The sequence below is a fragment of the Trematomus bernacchii genome, unplaced genomic scaffold (assembly GCF_902827165.1).
Source record: "Trematomus bernacchii unplaced genomic scaffold, fTreBer1.1, whole genome shotgun sequence".
NCBI classification, from domain to species: domain Eukaryota; kingdom Metazoa; phylum Chordata; class Actinopteri; order Perciformes; family Nototheniidae; genus Trematomus; species Trematomus bernacchii.
The window spans coordinates 2755660-2776796 of NW_022987513.1; the positions used below are offsets into that span (position 1 = coordinate 2755660).

Below are 21137 nucleotides of genomic sequence, written 5' to 3' on the forward strand. Positions count from 1 at the left end.
CTGAACAGGAATAAACAGATTCACACGAAACATTTTCAAAAACACTCTCGTATTATAGCAAGGTCACAAATACTGAAGGTATTGGCAGGAAAATTACTCTTGGCTACACATAGCAGTTCTGTGAATTTCCCATCACTGGGACATTTCCGACGGAAGCTCTAAGCAAAACAGACCGTCACAGAATGGAAGACATGCATATCATCCCAAAAGTTTTTTTTTTCATTTTAGCAACACTTAAAAAAAAAGAAATAATTGATGGACTTCCGAAAAAGCAAAACAATTAATGAGTGCTGGAAGATGGAATCAGAGTGCATTAAAGCCTCATTTAGTTTCAAACAGAAAGAATATTAAGGATTATTACCCACGGCATCAAAAAGGGCACGAACATCTGCTGCTGAGAGCACATGCTAAATTTAGTAGGACAATTTCTCAGGGAAATACAGTAACACTTCAACACCGCTGTCAGTGTAAAATCTGCGAGGCACTATTTCTATTTTGCACACGATTAAAAATGAAGCTGAATTAATGAAATGGTAGCAACAATCTTTTCTTAAAGTCAGACCTCTGAAACAGGATTTTCACAGGGTGAGGTTATGGCTCTAAATGGTACAGTAATAATCTTAACTGATGGTCTGGGGTCTCATAATCAACACTAAATGTTTGCACACATACAAATGAGGAAATACATGTATGCCAAAAAATATTCTGAATTGAAAAAGACGTGTGTATGCCTGCCAGTGTGCAGTTTTATTTATAAATCCCAAATCAACTTGGAATTGTCCACCCCTTCATGTAGTCCTAGCATTGATGGTGCATTCTGCATTACGCATTATGTTGAGCTCAGTATGTATATGTTTACAGCAATCAGGCTGATTACCTCACAACTTGCCCAAATGGTCACGACAATCTGTAGTATCATGAACCCTGGGATATCAGTAAATAAATAATAAGGACAGGAATGTAATGATTGTTTGTGCGATTCCAGGCTAATTTACACATTCCATATGGGCAACTTTACCACGGGGGAGGTTTGATGGACAAGAGCCAGAAGCACCGTTTACCATAGGCAATCCTTACTGTCTCCATTTAAATCTATGCTACAGTATTTACTGACACAACGTGGCATATAATGATTTCTGGCGCACTGCTCTGTAATCTTAGTGACAAACAAAAAAGGAGCATAAAAAGGCAGCAGAGAGTCACAGCTCTGATCTCACTCAGCTGGCAAGAATGAGAATCAAAGAAAAATAAATGGCCGGGGCAGGATAAACATACTCCAGAGATGCACAGCAAACTTTGAAAGAAGGTTGAAAGAGTCTACCTTGATCAAAATGCTGACCGAAACATTTTCAATCTATGAAAGAGGCTTAACGCTGAGAGAAAAGAAGCTACATTCAGCTGGAGCTGAAGTAACCATCTGTCAAGTGCTTTCCAGGTGCACACAGTCTCACAGGCACATCGCCTGCACATATGCACACAGCCTCCCACTCATGGGCCGGATTCTTGCTTCTGTGATCTTCTATGTTTTTCTCATTATATTATATTGTTTAACCAGAAAATGTCATTAAGACGACAAAGAAATGTACTAACACATTTTAGTGGTCTACATTTATTCAGTAGTTTAAATGTATAACTACAATTTAAACACGAATAACAGAGAGAAGCTCAGCATGTACTTCAGGGCTAAATTGCTGGAAATATGTGTAAGTGCAATACGAACACTAAATCACAAAAGGAAACAGCAAGAGTTTATTCTAGAAATCCGTACAAATATAAGCATGGATCTTTCATTACACTGAAAATGTGAAATGGGCCAAAGTTGAAATATGCAAATACAGTGTTTAAGGTCATTAGCAATGGCATTCTGACAATCAATAAACTGTAGGTGGAAATTACACTGAGCAATACACACTGGGAATATTGTATGACTCGCTAATAAGTGAGCATATTTCAAATGCTAACTGTTAGCCAAACTGGTAATGGTCATGGTATTGGTAACCATGGTAATGATCACCTCAAATCACAGCTGTTAAAGCCCTCTTGAGGTAGACAGAGTGCGGCTTTGATGGAGGAAAGCTGTGACAAGTGTGTCAGGCTTGGTCTGAGATGCCGTAAAATGGGAAGTGTCCAGAAAAACAAGATGTTTTTGTTACGATTACGAATGTCAGTTTTGGTTTAGTTTGCCCTTGATGTATCAACTCCCATTAAACTGTACATTTTTTTAAGAAATGAAGGCAAAATGACACAAAAACAAAAGCCCAATTCATTTGTATCTGTCATTCTATTGACTCAATTCGCTTTTGCAACACATTTTGAAGAGCACTGTGTTTATTTACAGGTGGTGAAATGTCATTGATTATGTGTTGCCTTCTATATGTTTTTTCTGTAAGCTATTCTGAACTCTATTGCCCCATATTGGTCAGGATGGTCCTCAGATTGATTGGACTGTTATCAGTTGATTTGCGTTTCAAATAACTTGATCGCTGGTCTTTTAAAGGACGACCAAGGATGCTTCAATTTTGAGTTGAAACATTTTAAATACCCATTTGCCCGCACTCTCGCCTGCTCCTTCATTCGTTCTAAGGGCTGCACAGATGGACACACAAGCTCCGCGGCAACGGGCCCTGTGCATGTGTGTACGTTTGTTTGTGTGGTTTCAACTGTTTTGCACAGATATCCCATCTTAAAATTAATATAACTCAAAAGATTTACTTATAGAGGATATGCATTTTTGTTTTGGTCAATTTTTGAGACCTCTAGTTAGGATGATTTTTCTTTTAAACCGACTCATCATAGGTTACTAAATTGCCTACATTTTTCATAAATATAACACTATTTCCTGCTGTGTGTAATGAGCATTACAGGCTCTCAGTGAAGCTTATGGGAGATGATGCAGTTTTTTGTACTACTTTGCAATGTTTGACAGATACTGGTGGACATGCATGATTTCAACTGACCAGTTTAGGGTTATAGACTGGCCAAGAGCCAGAAGCTGCATCATACTGCCCCCCGTCCTCCTCCTCCTCCCCTTCCCAACATCATGCCTCAGGCCACAGAGGTTATCAGCCTTGGATGCCGCCTCCGGCAACCCCAAGCCAGACAGCTGCTGATAAAATGGCTGTGCGACTATTTATCAACATCACTCACTTTTATCATTGCCAATCTAGGTAAGAAAAAAAAAAGTAAATGTTCATCTCTGCTTGCCTCTCTACATCAGCTGTTTGTCTTGCTTCCCTTCTGGGCCACCAAGTCCCCGGCCATTTTTCGGTGTTGTTCCATCAGCCTACAACCAGTCAAGTTTTCAGCCCCTGTCTTTATACTTTGACATGTCTGCCCAATGGCTGATGGGATTGCTTGAGCCATGGTACAACACAATTACCTTCTCTATTTTTCTCTCCATGGTGACTGACAAGCCACAAAGCCTTTTATTGTGTCCCTTAATGGTTATGGTTATACCATCTGGTGCGAAAGCTTACTAAAGTGTTCCTCAAACAAAAATAAAGTTTTAATGCATTTTAACCAACACAAAATATGAAAGCTATTCCCTGATTACTTAAATAGACTGCTGTTATTTTAATTTGGTCAACTACATAACCAAGTTGGTTGGAAGAGATGACCTTGGAATAGAATCTAATTTGACACAGATCATTTTACACTTTAACAAATGCATCTTCTTGCAATTACATCTAATAGAACATTTGCATTAATCACTTGCCTTCCAACATTTGTTCTGATTTTTGAGGCTCTGGTATTACTTTAAAAATCCTTTTTGACAAGATTTCAATTCAAGCGGACAGATTTAAAAATGGACCACTCTTCAACCCAGTTTTTCCTTTAACCCAATTTCAAACATTCAGTTATTTTTACACCCCCCTAAGAGACAGTAAGAAGAGTTATGATTGTGCATGATTGAGAGTGCGTGTGCTTACACATGAATGGGTTTCTAATATCTTGAGGACGTGATGCTGTGTGCGCAACAATTACTGCCCTAGTGCATTACCGAGGAGAAGCCGTGCAGCAGATACATAGAGGATCAGGAAGAAAATGTAAAAAGCATCTGCTGCACTCTTACAGACACCTGTTGCCGTTTCTAACAAGGACAGACCGAACAAAACGACAACACATACATCCCCTAGAAAAAAACATATTTTCTATGAAGAAAAAAGCTACAGATGTCATGCTGCTCGTCACTTAAAGGACACATATGATGCCCATTAACAGGTTCATTATTGTATTTATGGTTTCTACTAAGAGATGTTTTTTTATGCTTTAATGCTTTAAATAACACTCTACTTTTCTCATACTGTCCGTCTGTATATGCTTGTATTCACCCAATGTCTGAAAGACTCTATTTTAGCACCTGTCTCTTTAAGGAACCTCACAAAAACAAAACTCTGCTCGGATTGGTCAGTGTTTAAGGGATTTTTCAATACCCAAATACAGCGTAAAGTTGGCTATGGCAGACGTGTCACCTGCCATTCTGGAAAATAGATTTTCTCCTTATAATCATGAAAAGTTAGGTTTAAAAAAATCATAAATTAAAAAACATTAAGGGCTTAAGGTTACAACATATATTCCATGTTTTAATGTTCCCGTTTGGTTCCACTGTGTACAATTATTTAAGCGTTCTAGACAGATCTCAAAAGTGACAGACAAAAAAATGTAATGGCTTGTCGAAATGTTCAATGATTCATTTCAGCAGGGGAATGACTCTAATGGCGGCACATTATCCCTTTTTACCTCTATAGATGTGGCATCACACCTTCATTTAAGAAACATTTGTGTTGTCTTCATTTCTCCATTAAGTCCACATGATGAAAATACATTCAGCTCATATAAATAATGTCACAGAGTTCATAAAATGACTGCTTTCCATCAAATGTAATATCTTACTTTTATCATGCAGCACGCACACACTCTCACGCACACACACACTTAACAGTTGCTGACATCACAGGGAGTAGCAAGGAAGGATGTGACGCCCAAAACTGACAGTACATCCCCTGAGCTGTTTGATTCATTCACAACTCTCACAAAAAAAAAATCATAAAACTTGTAACTTTGTAACTGCATTCTTCAAACTGTCCACCGAAGAAACATGTACTGTTCTGTCACACCCTGCAATGCTGTGGGGTATGGCAAAAGGATATACAAATGGAGAAAATAAGATTTGTTTGTATTTGTTCAAAAGAAAGACACCATACTGAAGGACTTAAGAAGTTAAGATTAGGGTGTGTTAACCCTATGCCTTAGTTTTTAAGAGGAGCTCCAGAAACAACAGAGTTATTAGCCAGACTGGTGAAAAGTGTTTATCATGGCAAAAAGTAGCAGCAAACATTGACTTTTTCAATAATGTAAATGAATAGGACACAACTGACGATCACCATTTCCTTATTAATCGTTTACTTATTTGTGTCTATTTTCTGTTCTTGACAAATCTTCAAAAGGCTGTCTTTGAGTAGTAACAAATGTTTGTAACAGAATCTTTTTACCTACATAACTTTTTTTATTACATAACATTATAATTATTTTGTAAAGTATTCATAGACAGAACAGCTTGCAAACATTCTTATAAATGTTTTGCTACCTGCAGTGTGGCTACCATCACCTGAAATAGCACATTTGGGAGTATTCTTATTCGTTTTTTCAGGATGGTTATTATCAAAGTCACTCATGACCATGTTGAATCACTTTGAGAAAACCGATCTATTGTCGGATTTGTGTTAGTGTGTGTGCGTGTGCGTGTGCGTGTGCTTGTGCGTGTGCGTGTGCGTGTGTACATGTCTTTAAATTCACCCCATTGCAATATTTTAGAATATTGAGCTCCTGGTTTGTTCTTGTGTTAAAAGAGTGGGCTGCTGTGTTAGAGTATAAAAGATAAGCCTGTAGCTAGTATTGCAGGATATATTGGATTTGTTTTTTGGAGACATTTTAGGACTTCTACCTGTGGCAATTTCAAAGAGCCTCTATGTAGCACCTTAAAAAATCCATTAGTGTTTTGAACATGCATGCAGAGCCGACACTGCAAAGACAAAATGTGAATGTAAACTCCCCAAATGGGATCTGAACACTGTTTGAAAGGATATGAAAAATAAGAGCAAAGCAGGCAGTGTAAGGAAGAAATGTGTAACATATTTATGCAAATTTGGAAATTCCAGCTCTGATCGCTCTAAGCATGTTGTCGTTTCAATTCCATTGAGAATGGCATGGCAATGGCAGACAGATGGTAACAAAGACATGTAATGCTTTTACTGGAAAAGTTGTAAACTGAAACCAATTACGCTCAGAGTAGAGTGAAAAATCTTAATTATTAGATTATAGATCAGTGTCTTCACCTTTTTCTATGCCTTTTTCTTCTAGAATGGGTTATTTTTTATTAGCGTCGTTGTTATTACATGTACAAAATTGCATTATCAAATTCAAAAAGATCCCTCAAACAGCATGTCGCAAAATAACCATCAGGGGAGAAAACTTTTGCACATTTTCTTTTAAAATTTAGCGGGATATTTATTCAGCCTGCAGATGTAAATGAGCCCAGCCTCGGCTCACCTCATTTGCATAAAAGTGCCTGTTTTGACGTGTGTTGCACATGTCTGGAAAGCAGTGGAGCAAAAAACTAAAGGTTTCTGCTGCTGAACTTGGAATATTGAGTGAAAAAAGACACTTTCAGAACTGCAAGTGTGTATTCATCCAACAAAAAGGGGGCCATCTGTGAGGAAATAATACCTAAATAGCTAAATGTCATCTCTTCAGCAAAAAACAAGTGATGGACTGAATTAAGAAAAACTAAATGCGGGAGATGTATGTTAACACTTTTGAATAATACCGGTTTACTTAATAAGAAGCTTTTTCTGGCTGCTTTAATCACATTACAGTGGACTGGTGCTGCTGTGAGCCATTAAAAGTCAGGAGGCCACAAAGGGAAACAGAAAAGTCAAGCCGTGTGAAAAAGAACAGGTTTTGCATTGCTGCTCTCCTTTGGTTGGTGAGCAACTTTATAATTCATCTTTTTCTCTTTTTTACTTTGGACCTAGCTTTAGTCAAATAAAACACAGGCACAGATGTCTCTATGCCGGACGTGCTGTGGCTTGTTCTAAAAATATCCACATCCAGACAGACTTCATTTTAATGAATGAAAAAAGAGTTTGTATTGTTTGTATTGTTAGGGTGTGTGGTTATACATATCATTTATAAATGATGTATGGTCAATTCTAGTAGATCAACAAACCCTAAAGATATATTGTTACCTTTGGCCCAATGTCTTAAAGGTCCCATGTCATGCTTTTCCGGTTATTACCCGTCCCCTTGTGTGTTATGTAGCTTTTTCTGCATGTAAACGGTGTGCAGAGTCACAAACCCTCAAAGTACGCCCTGTAGCGAGTAAAACTCTAACACAGAAAAGACCTGTCTATGCTGCCCCAGAACGCCTCGTTGGACATTTCTCTTTTTCCATTGTTTACTTCTTGGGTATAGTGACATATTTCTGGTATAGTGACGTAACGTAACGTCCTCGGAGTCGTTACGTTTGGACCAATCCGCGAACTTCCTCACACACACACACACACACTCGGCAGGACGTTGCGAGGCTCCCTGATGCAAGGAGCGGGACACTGTGAGCTGGCTCACTGGTGTGGGGTCGGCGAGACAGCGAGACACCGCGGAACTCAGCCTGGGCACACACACAAACTCCCAGCCAGGCTGCGTGTGTGTGTGTGTTTCGCGCTAGGTGTCGCTGTGTCTCGCTGTCTCGCAGACGGCCACTGGGCTCACAGGGAGGGGGGGGGCAGGAGCTCCAACAAGCCGTTTAGGACAGAGAGTGAATACACATACTATACAGAGATGCTGTATGAGTTTGGAAAATTGCACAATATACATTTATTTTAGTATACCTCAATAATAGAATTATGATCAGTAGAAATGGCCTTTAATGTCAATAAGTTCAGTTAATGGTTCTTCCGCGACATAGTGACATCACTCGCACTGCTATTGGCTAGCGCTCCAACACATTGTACATGATAGGCTAAGGGGCGGGAGGTCTCTTAGCTGTTGACCAATCACAACAGAGCCAGCCACCTCCGAGTGGTGAACAGGCAGGTTTTTTTAGAGAGCACATGTTGATATCAAGATACACGTTTATTGTGTATTCCATCAAATACATAAGGTATTAAATGATAAGAAATAACGCAAAGCTAAACAATCACAGATCAAAATGTGTTTGCAATCAAAAACCGCTGCCTTTGGTTAAAACTAAACATAACATTTTCCATTTATGACTTTATATGACACCTAAAGAAATATACAAATAAGAGTGCAGCATCAGTAAAGCTAACACTTCCACCTTGCTCGCATTGTTCTTTCCTCATTTCCTGACTGCAGATTTGACTGACACACACACACACACACACACACACACACACACACACACACACACACACACACACACACACACACACACACACACACACACACACACACACACACACACACACACACACACACACACACACACACACACACACACACACACACACACACACACACACACACACACACACACACACACACACACACACACACACACACACACACACACACACACACACACACACACACACACACACCACACACACACACACACACACACACACACACACACACACACACACACACACACACACACACACACACACACACACACACACACACACACACACACACACACACACACACACACACACACACACACACACACACACACACACACACACAATTACAATGTGTAAGCCTTTATCATGGCCCCCACCTCTAACACAAACAGCTGTAAACACAGAGCCCCAGACGGGGTGGGGTGGGGGTGCAGGCAGGGGATTTCTATGTCATTTCTCATACCTAAAAATAATGGGACGGAGAGAAAAAAGCCATCGCACTTTGTTGTATAAGCCACGATTGTTATCGTTCTAGAGAGGAGGATATAATTACTGGCATTCAGATCTCGTTCATAGGCAACCAGAAAGCACCAGAAATCATCTGTCAATGCAATGTAGTCTGATCAAAGCCTTAGACACTGTGCAGGCACACACACACACACACACAGAGGGAAAACATGGCCAGTCCAGGTAAACAGTGCCTCTGCTCATTTGCATCACTAGATCTGACTCACAAAAAGAAAACACAGCCGATAAACAACAAACAACAGCGCGATCACTTTTGCTTTGGAGGGCGCACGGTAGAAAATGGGAGCAAAAGAGCGAGATAGTAAAGCAGGATTAGATCATCAGTGAGAAAAAGCTGAGCGATTAGCAGCAGCGTTCTTTGTCCTGCAGCTACAAGTTGAGGGTGAGGGGCCGGTCCACTCCCCTGCATGCCCTTTTAAGCGAAAGTGGCCCAATCTCGGCTCTAGTGTGCATAAATAGATCTGTAATTGCTTATTACAATACAATTAGGGCAAAGGAGATGAGAGAAGGAAAGATGCTTAGTGCAAATGTGGAGTGACAGGCCCAAGTAGCCAGACCCGGGATTACAGTAGCACACGGAGAGAAAATGAGTGCGCTAAGAGAGGCAGAGAGAGACAGGAAGAAGGAGTTGGGGGGTGGGGAAGGGCTGTCAAGCACAGGGCAGAAGCTAATGATAACTCTGGCTTCAACTTGCACAGACGTCTTTGAAGCCCGGCTCTGATCAGAGCTGTGATTGCCACCGCTGCAGGGCCACCACTCCTATATTAACCTACACTAACAGCTATTCAGTGAAAGTCACAGGCCCTTTTCGTAAAAGCGACTTCTACTCGAGCCGGCCATCTGTGGAATGGCCCTGCGAGACGGCCAAGATGTGGGCGGGGGGCGCGCATGCAAGGGGACGCTGTTTGCATATGGCCTTGCTATAACAGTGACAGTCTGCAGCTGAACATGGGGCCGGTTAGAGCTGATTAGCTGCACTTCCCTCCTCAACCCACTACAGTTATGAAGATTGATAGACGCAGCTTAGAGCTGATTATAGGGCCCCGGAGATGCATGGGCCCATACCCAAACAGCGCGTTCACACTGCATTCACAATGAGCACAGCATGCGATCACCAGGCACAGGCCGGCATTAGGCAAACGTTACAGCAACAAGAGGCAAATAAGAGAAATGGACAATGCCAGAAGGGCTCTTAAGAGCTTTTTTGGAAATCTGAATACTATGCTAATTAGATTAGATTGCTTGTGGCTAAATCTGGGACGTTTGAGCCAGCACGTTATGAACATTTAACACATTTCCAAGACAATATATCGTGAACATGGGTGGATATCTGAAACTCACTCCAGGGTTATGAGACTCAGCACGCCTTCTGGTAGCCGTGGAGGTTTAGCATGCACAACACTGAAACTAATCTTGTTTTGACTAGAGCAAGTACTTTGAAATACAAAACAAAAATAGTGGGAATCCATAGAGCTCGTTAATAATACAAATATCTAGGGTGTGCTCATATCGCACAAAAGTAGGACATTTGCAGGGTGAACAAATCATATGAAAGACCTCAAAAGTCATATATAATGTATATAGTAACAAATCAGCTATCAATATTAAAAAGCCTTTTTTTTCATTTAAATGGATACAGTTTTGTTTTTTAAAAGGGGGGGGGGGGTTTCTACAATTACTAAGAAGCCTTTCCTTGGAGTGCATACTGTGGAGTTGTTGTCCACTATTACTTAGTGTTGGGAATCACCATGATACGATTTCATCATAATACTGTATTCACAATACCATATCATTGCTATTCCAATATGTTCAGATATGCTGGATATTGCAGTTTGCCAAAGGTAAAGGAGGTAATACGTTTTCAGGCACTCCTGATTGGTTTGTCTCTGATGTATCTTTGTTCTAACCAACTTCCTGCCAACCCCTGCTGACCTCATCACCAGCAATAACGAGTAAACAGGCAAACAGTGTGAAAGGTTTGAAATGATTTGCATTTGCAATATTAACAAGTTATATAATACATAAAAAAAACACCTAAACTAGAAAGAAAGGAAAACACCTCAAGGGAAACCCACAATGCATTTCAGTGTAAACTTAACTGTGTTGGCCTAACAGGGCAGCAGCTCAATAACTCAAAATGACAGAACTTTTATGTCAATAATGCAAACTTCAGTCACTTCTATGTCAGTCATTTTTCAGTGTCAGTTATTTGTAATTGTATGGACGGAACATGGGGGAACAGATGTGGACCTGATGTGGAAATGTGGGTCCTTCCCTTCAATAGAGACAGCAGCTTTTAAAAGCTATATTTAGGATTGGAGTGTTCTTTAAACTATATGCCTTCCTATCTACTTTGGGTCTCTGCTGCCCTCTCTCTGTCTCTGAACTCCCAATATGTTGGTCCTCCAGGATTGTTGTGTATAATTGTAAAAAATCTAATTAGGTGCATTTAATTTATAGAGCCAAGCTTCAAATAAAGCATGTCATTGGTTCATTACTGAGCAGACCTGAGCCAAGCCTTCCAAGGAAAAAATCAAAAGGTGGATTTGAAGAGTACAAGGAGTGCATTGTATAAGGAAAGCCTTAGAGAATTATTTTTGAAAAAGTATTTTTTTTAGAATACTTTAAAGGTTTTCCTTTCACACCCTATGTGAAAATCAAAAAATGTAACTAAATAATTATTACCAACATTACACACTGAAAAAACTGAAACGTTGACTTTCATTAAATGTATTTTCAACTAACATAATGCAGATATGTGACATCTGTTGAAATATTACATTCAATTAAAGTCAACGTTTAAGCTTTTTAGTGCAAAAGAAACACCAGGTGACCGTGGTTGTGCAACAGAGCTTTTCTTTCTATTGTAAATGATCTCTCTGCCTCGGCTCTCTTTGAGTGGCAGCCTTTTCAATAAGTTGATGTTCCCTTGCATGACCCTTGACACGAACATCAAATGTTAATTTTTCTAACAAGACCCCGGTCTTACTACTGACAGTACTAGAGGGGAAAATAAATGGGATTTTAACTTCCCATTACAATAATGGCTTTTTGTGACAGGCCCTCCAACTACACACCTTACCTCCCTCTCTCTTACACACACACACTTTTGTAGGGAAAACATTGGAAAAAATGTGGCTAATGGTCCTGGAACCAACGTATTTGGAAATGTGGAGTGACATGATAACAAAAGGAGGAAGAGATAAACAGGAGATGGTAAGGCCATGTTCAGGCAGAAATATCACAGTTTCAAATATAACCAACTTAACCCTGACAGGGACATTTTCCATTTCTTTCTTTATTCCAGCTAAAGTAATGAATCTTTAATTTGAGGTCATACTGAACGAACCGAGCAACGATGGTAAACAACCCAGCACTTAGGCAACAGAATAGTTAGTCGGAAGACAAAACATATCATTGACTATTTAAAAAATGAACCATGAAGGTAAAAAAAAGTGATAAAAAAATGGTGATTTCCTCGATGCAACACATACAGAATCTGACCAATAATGGAAGCAATCGCAACATTTGAATTTTGGAGGAAAATGTCAAAAAGTACACCCTCTGATGACTACTTCATGCTGACCCTACACGAATAGAGCACAATAAAAAGCACTTTCTTTAAAAATATTTTAGGGTTGTGTAACATTAAATTGATTGAAATCCATTAAACTCTGGATATACTTTAATTGATTTGTGGTGGAGTATGATAACTTCATTCATATTTCTTTCAAACATTGTTCTACTTTTAATGTCCAATTCAGAATGCCATGCAATAGAGCACAACTGGTTACAAAGAGTGTCAAGAGCATGATATCACTGATATCCAGAAGGCGTTTTGTTCAAAACAAACATTGACAGTGTGTTTTTGTAATATTGTTACAGTTCTTGAGAAAAGTCACACCAGGTTGCCATTGGAGCAATTGCCGACAGTAACCGTAACACAGGACCTCTTTAAATAATATAGTTACATTGTCGAAGTTTAAAGGTCCCATGTCATGGCCATTTCTACTGATCATAATTCCATTGTTGAGGTATACTAAAATATATTTATATTGTGCAATTTTCCAAACTCACATTGGTTTCTCATACAGCATCTCTGTAAAGTATATGTGTATTCACCAGGTATTCACTCTCTGTCCTAAACGGCTTGTTGGAGCTCCGGCCCCCCCCCTCCCTATGAGCCCAGTGTGCTCTGATTGGTCGGGACGTTGCGAGGCTCGCTGCTCAATGAGTGTGGTTTCCGGGTCGGCGATACAGCGGGACAGTGCGAAACTCATCCTGAGCACACACAAACACTCACAGCCGAAGTAAAAACAATAAGTGTGGCTTGATATTGAGTAAGAAAAAGGTTTATAAACGCTGTGAGAATGGGTCTGCGGAGAGCATTTCTCCGCGATCCCAAATCGTCTATTACCAACCAGGGACTCCCTGTTAGTTGAAAATGTACGCTAAAGGTCCTGGTGTGTGAGGAGCTCCGCGGATTGGTCCATTTTGGTTCCCGGAAGAAACAAATGGAAAAAGAGAAATCTCCAATGAGGCGTTCTGGGGCAGCATAGACAGGTCTTTTCTGTGTTAGAGTTGTACTCGCTACAGGGTGTACTTTGAGGGTTTGTGACTCTGCAGACCGTTTACATGCAGAAAAAGCTACATAACACACAAGGGGACGGGTAATAACCGGCAAAGCATGACATGGGACCTTTAAGACAAAAGCTGATTCTAAAGCTGAACAAATGATAGGTAGTCGATAAGAGAGAAACAAACTGTAGTTTTTTTTTAAATCAAGTCACTGCTCAAGCTGAAATGCAACTCTTTCTTATACCAGCATCCTAAATGTGCTTCTATTTCATATTCTCATAATCAGAATATCTTCACGTTTTGAACCACAATAAAAAAACAAGCTATTTGAATATGTCACCTTGAGCTCTGAGAAACTTTGAAGAATATTTGTTATAACATTTTAGAGACAAAAAATATTAATTGATTGATTGATGGATCGTTTAGTTGGGAAAATAACTGGCAGATCATCAATGATGAAAATAATCGTTAGTCGCAGCCATAATTAATCATGTAACTGGTTTAAGCAGACTTTTACTCACACTGGCAGCAGCGGCATTGTTGTCTGAATATAAATGCGGCCACATATGACTAACTGAATGCAACCTTGTTAATCATTTATAAGTAAAACAAACTCCAGGCAACTGCCAAGATGATGGAAACACAATTCATTCTACTACAAAGTTAATTATGCGGTTCATTGTGTTCCAAAAATAAACGCTAAGTGTGCATCATTATGCATGGCTACCAAGGTCATTAGGCATTCAGTATCTTCAGGAACATGAATACAACTAGCCGTTAGCGGTATCTTGGGTGTTATACATGTTCTTGTTTGCCTCCAGTAAAAGAAGACCAGTGTTCTTCTCACAACATGGTGTCCGTACTTTTTGTAATCTGCATTGGCCACTTTCGTCTGTCAGATTTGAATGACCAATCATAGTCTGTTATTTCACTTTGTATCCATTGGCTATATTCCCTTTCTCTTTATATACATGGATCCCAAACATGGCAGGTAAAACGCTCTATGTTTATTATGCATATTTCAAAATTCCTGTTTGATTCCAAATATTTACATAGTTTATATTCGAGTTATCTTTGACACTGAGAACCATGAACTCGAGTCAAAGGACATGGACACATACTGTACCCTACTTCAAAATAAAATAAATTGACTTAATGTGTTAAATGTACTAAAAAAGTACAGCATAGTGTATTAATCTGCTTAAGAACTGGACCCCTTTTATAATATAAAATATAACACTTTTGTGGATACAATATAGCCAAGCTTGAATACGTTTATAGCAGGTACTTAAAAGTGAATACGCACATACCAACAAATGACGTTCACCCATCAATTTCTCTTTAATTGTGCCCTACATTTACATAGCTCAACTAAATAAATACAAATATAACTAAATATGACAGTAATAAATACAATTTTAAAGGTCCCATGTCATGCTTCTCCGGTTATTACCCGTCCCCTTGTGTGTTATGAAGGTTTGTATGCATGTAAACGGTCTGCAAAGTCACAAACCCTCAAAGTACACCCTGTAGCGAGTAAAACTCTAACACAGAAAAGACCTGTCTATGCTGCCCCAGAATGCCTCGTTGGAGATTTCTCTTTTTCCATTGTTTTCTTCCTGGGTACTGTGACGTGCGCATACCCAAATGGACCCATTGGTCCAAATGGACCAATCCGTGGAGCCGTTACGTTACGTCCGTGGAGCCGTTACGTGATGTCCGTGGATTGGTCCAAATCAGGGGTGTCAAACTAAATTTCATCGCGGGCCACATTCGCATAAAGGTTGCACTCAAAGGGCCGGTTGTAACTATATAAATATATAATATATATATAAAATAATGTATTATATTACATTATTGCCTCTGAATTGGATTATTATCGGATAGGATAATAACTTAGTAATTAACTACATCTGAAAGCAGAAGTCCAGGGCAAATAATTGCAAGTCTCTTCAGTGCGCATGTCACAAAACGAGATGCATTGTGGGACATGTCGTTTATGGGCAACCTGCTTCTGTAAAGTGGCATGTGACCATATAATAAACGTATTATATTCTTTGCAAGCACTTGTGGGGCCACATAAAATGAAGTTGCGGGGCGGATTTGGCCCCCGGGCCGTTAGTTTGAGACCCTTGGTCCAAATGGACCAATCCGCGGACTTCCTCACACACGCACACTCAATCTTTTCTCAGCTGCAGCTCCGCCGATTTCTCCTCCCTGAGACGGCGGGACGCGACGAGGCTGTGAGTCAGTGTGTGAGCACACACACAAACTCCCAGCCAGGCTGCGGGTGTGTGTGTGTGTGTGTGTGTTCGGGCTGGTTTCGGGCTGGGTTTCGCTGTGTCTCGCTGTCTCGCAGACGGCCACTGGGCTCATAGGGAGGGGGGGGGGCAGGAGCTCCAACAAGCCGTGTAGGACACGAGTGAATACACATACTATACAGAGATGCTGTATGAGAAACCAATGCGATTTTGGAAAATTGCACAATATAAATCTATTGTAGTATACCTCAACAATGGAATTATGATCAGTAGAAATGGCCATGACATGGGACCTTTAAGTAAAAATTATATTTGATATTAATTGGAAACTATTGTACCATTATTTGCTCACACCACTACGCTCAATATGGCTACACTCATACTGTATGCTCTATATTATAGATATAAAAAAAAAAAAATGTATTCACTATTCAATACATTTAAAAACTATTATACATGACCCATCTCTAGTAGACAGTAAATTATATAAATATTGTCATTAACAATGAATAATTTTGTATAGAGGTTTAGTCATTGAATTTTACAGTAAATATTATGTTTTTCTGTATCAACAGTCTGCTAGTGTGGCAGCTACCTAAAACATACAGCATCTCTTCCAGTTCATTGTTGTGCTTTGTCAACACATTTTTCACCCTGTTTTTAGTCACCCCAGAAGATGGTTGTGGTCCACGTAATTGATGTAATTAATGTTCATCATGTCGAGTGTTTGCTGAACGACTTCTAAACCCCGAGCCTCTCGTCTCCTCTCAGGAGGGGAATTGGGCGAAGCATGAAGCACTCGAGTTTTTTTGTCATGCTTCACAGGAACCTAGAAATGAGTGGAATAATTCTCAGCTCTTAAGCGTGCTCAGGAGAGCTCAGCAGCGGGGCTCGACTAAGTCATTCTCCATGGCGTGGAAAGCTCCCCGGGAAATCCTGAGCGTCCAGCGTCCAGTTACCTGGACACACATCCGCCCACCCCACAATACACCATCGTTTAGCGGGAGCTGATGCATGGTAGAGCAAGCACAATGATCCTGACTAGATGTCATGTAAAAGGGGAATGTTTACACTCTGTCGCACTGTGCCTGTCGCTGTGTGGCGATGCTGCAATGCCGTGTACTGTCCTTGATGCACCGAGGAAGTGCTGACGGGGGGAGAAAAACTGAGAGGAGGAGAAGTTAAATCTTACTTTGTGCGGCAGACGATATTTTGTTCTCTCATCTCTGAAATTATATAAACTGCTTGTGGCTAGTGGAGGCCTCAGCTGCGGTGAAAATAGGCCTCAACTGCCTCACTCCCTAACAATCCACTCCACATCTCAGAATCTCACATCTCTGCCCCTGAGCGGTGGCAGAAACAAACAAAAACCTCCTGCTCTCCACTCTGTGTCTGTTATTCATTTCCTATGAGGAAGAGGGCCCTCTTAAAAATATTCAGCCGCTTTAAAGTGGCATGTCACACTGACCAGGCTATTTTCTTTGATGAGCTCTAGTCCTAATCCTTCAATGATACATCTTCTTCCAACTCCATCACTCCACTGAGGTACCCTACGGAATAGTTATTGGTTGAAGAGTCTGCGAGGGGAAGAAAAAAGGGGGCAATTGCTGGTTTTTCCAAGCAGCTCTTACACATCAGGCGTATAAATTAAGCTGTGTGACACTATGGTCAAATGGATTTCTGCACACACACCTATAACATGATGCTGGGCCACAATCGGAGCCCCCAGCCTTGGCTCAGCCCACCTGCCCCACCTACAGTGTAATTCACTCTCTCCAGCTAAAGCCGGGCAGTAGGCCTGACCCCCACCGCTCTGGCCGTCACTTACTGCTGACCTCCAGCGAGGTGCCAATGAAACATGTCCATTGAGTGGTGAGCAGAACAAACTGCCTCACCTGGCCCCTGCTGACAGCTCAGCATTTCAAAAAGCAGTAACGGATCAACACCGGTTGATAGCCGCTGTGCCTCTGGCCTGAGATGTGCACGGCAACAAATGCCTGCACTGAGGAGGAGAGGGGTTAATTTGATACTTAAAACAAGTCAAAATACTGATTTAGGATGCGATGAACAAAAGAACAGAACGAATATTCAATAAAGTGCAAATATGGTGACAGGAAAATGTGTCCGTTCCTTTTGACGCATTTTGTATAAGAGACATTTAAAAAATAACCAGCAAATGGTGCATAATCTGCATTTCCAAATCTATCCATAGTTTAATTAAAATAATTTTTAGTAATTTAATATAATAGGACTTCAGGTCCTGCTCAAGACATGATCCTTTAGTCTGGTTTTTTTGGCGCACATCTCAGTTTACAATTGTCTCCTTACACATCCAGCAGACAAAGTGTTTGCCATAGCTTTGTCTTCAGTTGTCTGTCCATCTGTTGCATCTAGGTCAAGTCATTGACTTCAAAGTTTGGCGCACCTTTCGTCAACAGTCGCTCTTTTTTTTCTAGTTCTACGCCTCTAAAACATTGGGCAGCTGTTATGAAATAAAGGAAACTACCATTTTTAAACCCATAATACAATTTCTAAATATTGAAAAAAGCTTTGAATGGTTGTAGTGCCTTTGTAATCAAATATTCAGGATGAGTGCATTATCCAACTGCTAGATATGTCAAGAAAAAAAGGATGTTTCATTCATACTGCTTTTCTGTAAGTCTATTTTTTTTAAGTTTACACTGTAAAAAATATATTTTATTTAAATTATAGTGAAATACAAAATAAGTGTTTTTGCTGGGGTGAAAATAAAGGTTTGTTTTTAATTGGAGAAAATTAGATTTCTATATAGATTATAACAAAAGTGTTAAAGTGCTTTTGCAGACGGATTCTCTCCTCGGTCATTAAAATGTTCGCAGCTACAGTGAGAGTTGAGATCCAGTCATATTTAAACAAATGAGAATAAAGCACCAATTTCACAGGGTCATAAAAGCTTATTAGAGCCACTCTGATCTTTTGCTCTTTCGCTACCTTTGCTTCTCCGATTCAGTGAGAAAATTAGTCTTCATGTCCTGCAAATATTTTGACCTTTAGAAAATGGAGCCAGTGCAACTGCAATGCTCCCACAGATGAACGATTCTTATTTCAGAATACACTGTTTCTCTGTCACCTCTTTCTCTCCCTGCCTGTGCCTTCTCAGCTGTGCAGCGCGACGTCATTTACATAAGCGCACGTGATGGAGCAGGCAACCGGAGGACCCGGACAGACTCATAACAATCCGCTCTGCATCAGACAGCTCGTCGTCCGTCGGGTTAAACTCTAGCTGTAGTCCGGCATCTGACTCCGTTTGTACCGACAAAACACACGTCAACAATTCAAGCGTGAGAAATAAGAGGTTTGGGGTGTGTGTGTCAGATTAGAGTCCCTAGCATGAGTCTCACGCTCAAGAAGGGAGGATATAGCCCTGGGCCATGTTCCAGATTTGAGGGGGTTCCAGGTGTTACTCAGCACAGTTCTCCAGTTTATCAATCCGGATTCATGACTGAGGGTTTGACTTTTGCTTCGAGTAAACAAAAATGCAAAATCACAAATATTACACAACTTTGACACACTGTAAAGCCTACTAAGACAATGAGTAATTTGTGATATATACATATTTTTTGATTTGATTGATGGTTTTGATTAATACTCGAATCTGATTGGTCAATTTGGACACTAAGCGGTCAGCTCTTTCTTCATAGCAGGCCGTTTCTAAGGATAGTAGACTGTTGCTAAGGACGCTCTGATCAAGAGCCATATATTTTGCATAAATTATTCTTACAGAAAACATCAAGAAATATTTTTGGAATATTAATTTCCACATTTGTGGAAAGCAGGAAAATGTGGATGCATTATGGCATAAGCAATAAAAGAAAAAGAGAAGAAGAACAAGAAAAAAAACAACACTAGGGAAGGGAAGAGGTTAAAAGACTCCGGAGGACAGAGAAATCAGCGGAAGAAGACAGACAGAAAGTAAACACTTAAGGGAACACTGTATGGGCTCTGGCAGTGTTTAAAGACTGGTTAATGGAAAAGAAAATGTGAACTGACTTGGACAGTTACAGAAAACTTCGATCAGTGCTGCCGTCATTTTAAGTTACGTTGAGCTGCACTTCAAGCCGATGGAAGGCAGTAGAACAGACTATTTGTTCTTATAGGAAACAATACAATCATTTTAAATTTGCTGCATGTTATCCCTTACTTAACGAATACCCAGCACTGCAAAAGCTTTGAAAAAAATGGGATAATAAATTGTATTACGCTAGCTACCCAGCAGGAAGCAGGGGTCGACATCCCGATTCATTGATCAATGCAACCTTTCCTCATAAGTGGATCATGGTTTGTATGATATGTCACGAAAAGTTATTTTAGCATTTTTTGTGTGGACTATCGTCTAGAAACACGACTCATAACTTGTGTGTACGAGCCCCTGCAGTGCAGAGCCTTTGAAAGCAACACATCTACTTGGTTCGGTTTAGGAAAAGATTGTAGTTTGGCTCAAAACAACTACTGAAGTGAAAGTAAAAACATTAGTTGCCTAGCATATAAGTCACCAGTTTGGTTAAATAATGTTGAGAAAGTTAAGCAATAGTCAATGTTTGGGTAAAAATAACAAAGGATGTGCCGCTGCTTGAGAATGAAGTTACTTACATTAACATTTTTGATTAAAATAATGATGGAAATGCTGTTACATAAGTAAGGAAGTTGGAGGGTTCTGCACCCATCCATCCAACCAGACCCCTTTACAAGGACTTCTGCACTCTTTATATTACATCTCCTGTCCTGACATGATAAAAGGGGTTTGAAGGCTCTTTATACAAGACCTTTTTTAAGGCTGCTTTATAAACTTGTTATCCATTGTTTATATCAAAAAACATCAACCTCAGGTACTGTGCATGCTGCTAAAAACAGAACATAGTTAGAAAGAATGAATTGGTTATCATCTTTAAAAGTAAGCTCCTGTCTTACAACTTCTAACTTTCTCATTTCATTTCCAGAAGAGTCTATTTAATGAATTTCATTTCCGTTTGCATAAGAAATGTGATAGAAATTGTGAAATTCATTACAGATTATTACATTACTGTCAGGTAACAGAGGGATATTGTTAACCCATTCATTTTGAAGCAGACAGTTTTGAACTTTGTGTTATATATATTTTAATGTTATTCATGCACATTTCTTTCAGAGGCACAGATGTCACTTTTGAGTGGCAGTGTCCTTCCAAACCTCCCACAATGACATCTTTGCATAGCCTAGAGGAAGATCATTTTTCTCACAATAACAATAACTATGATAAACATGTCTGTTCAGAAACTGATATATATATATATATATATATATATATAAAATATACTACTAAACAAAT

General features: G+C 39.9%; 1 protein-coding gene across 9 annotated transcripts in view; it reads right to left on the reverse strand.

Annotated features, from left to right (window-relative positions):
• The window catches only part of msi2b (musashi RNA-binding protein 2b), a 264521-nt gene that overhangs the window by 181649 nt on the left and 61735 nt on the right, over positions 1-21137 (reverse strand). The window lies entirely within an intron of this gene.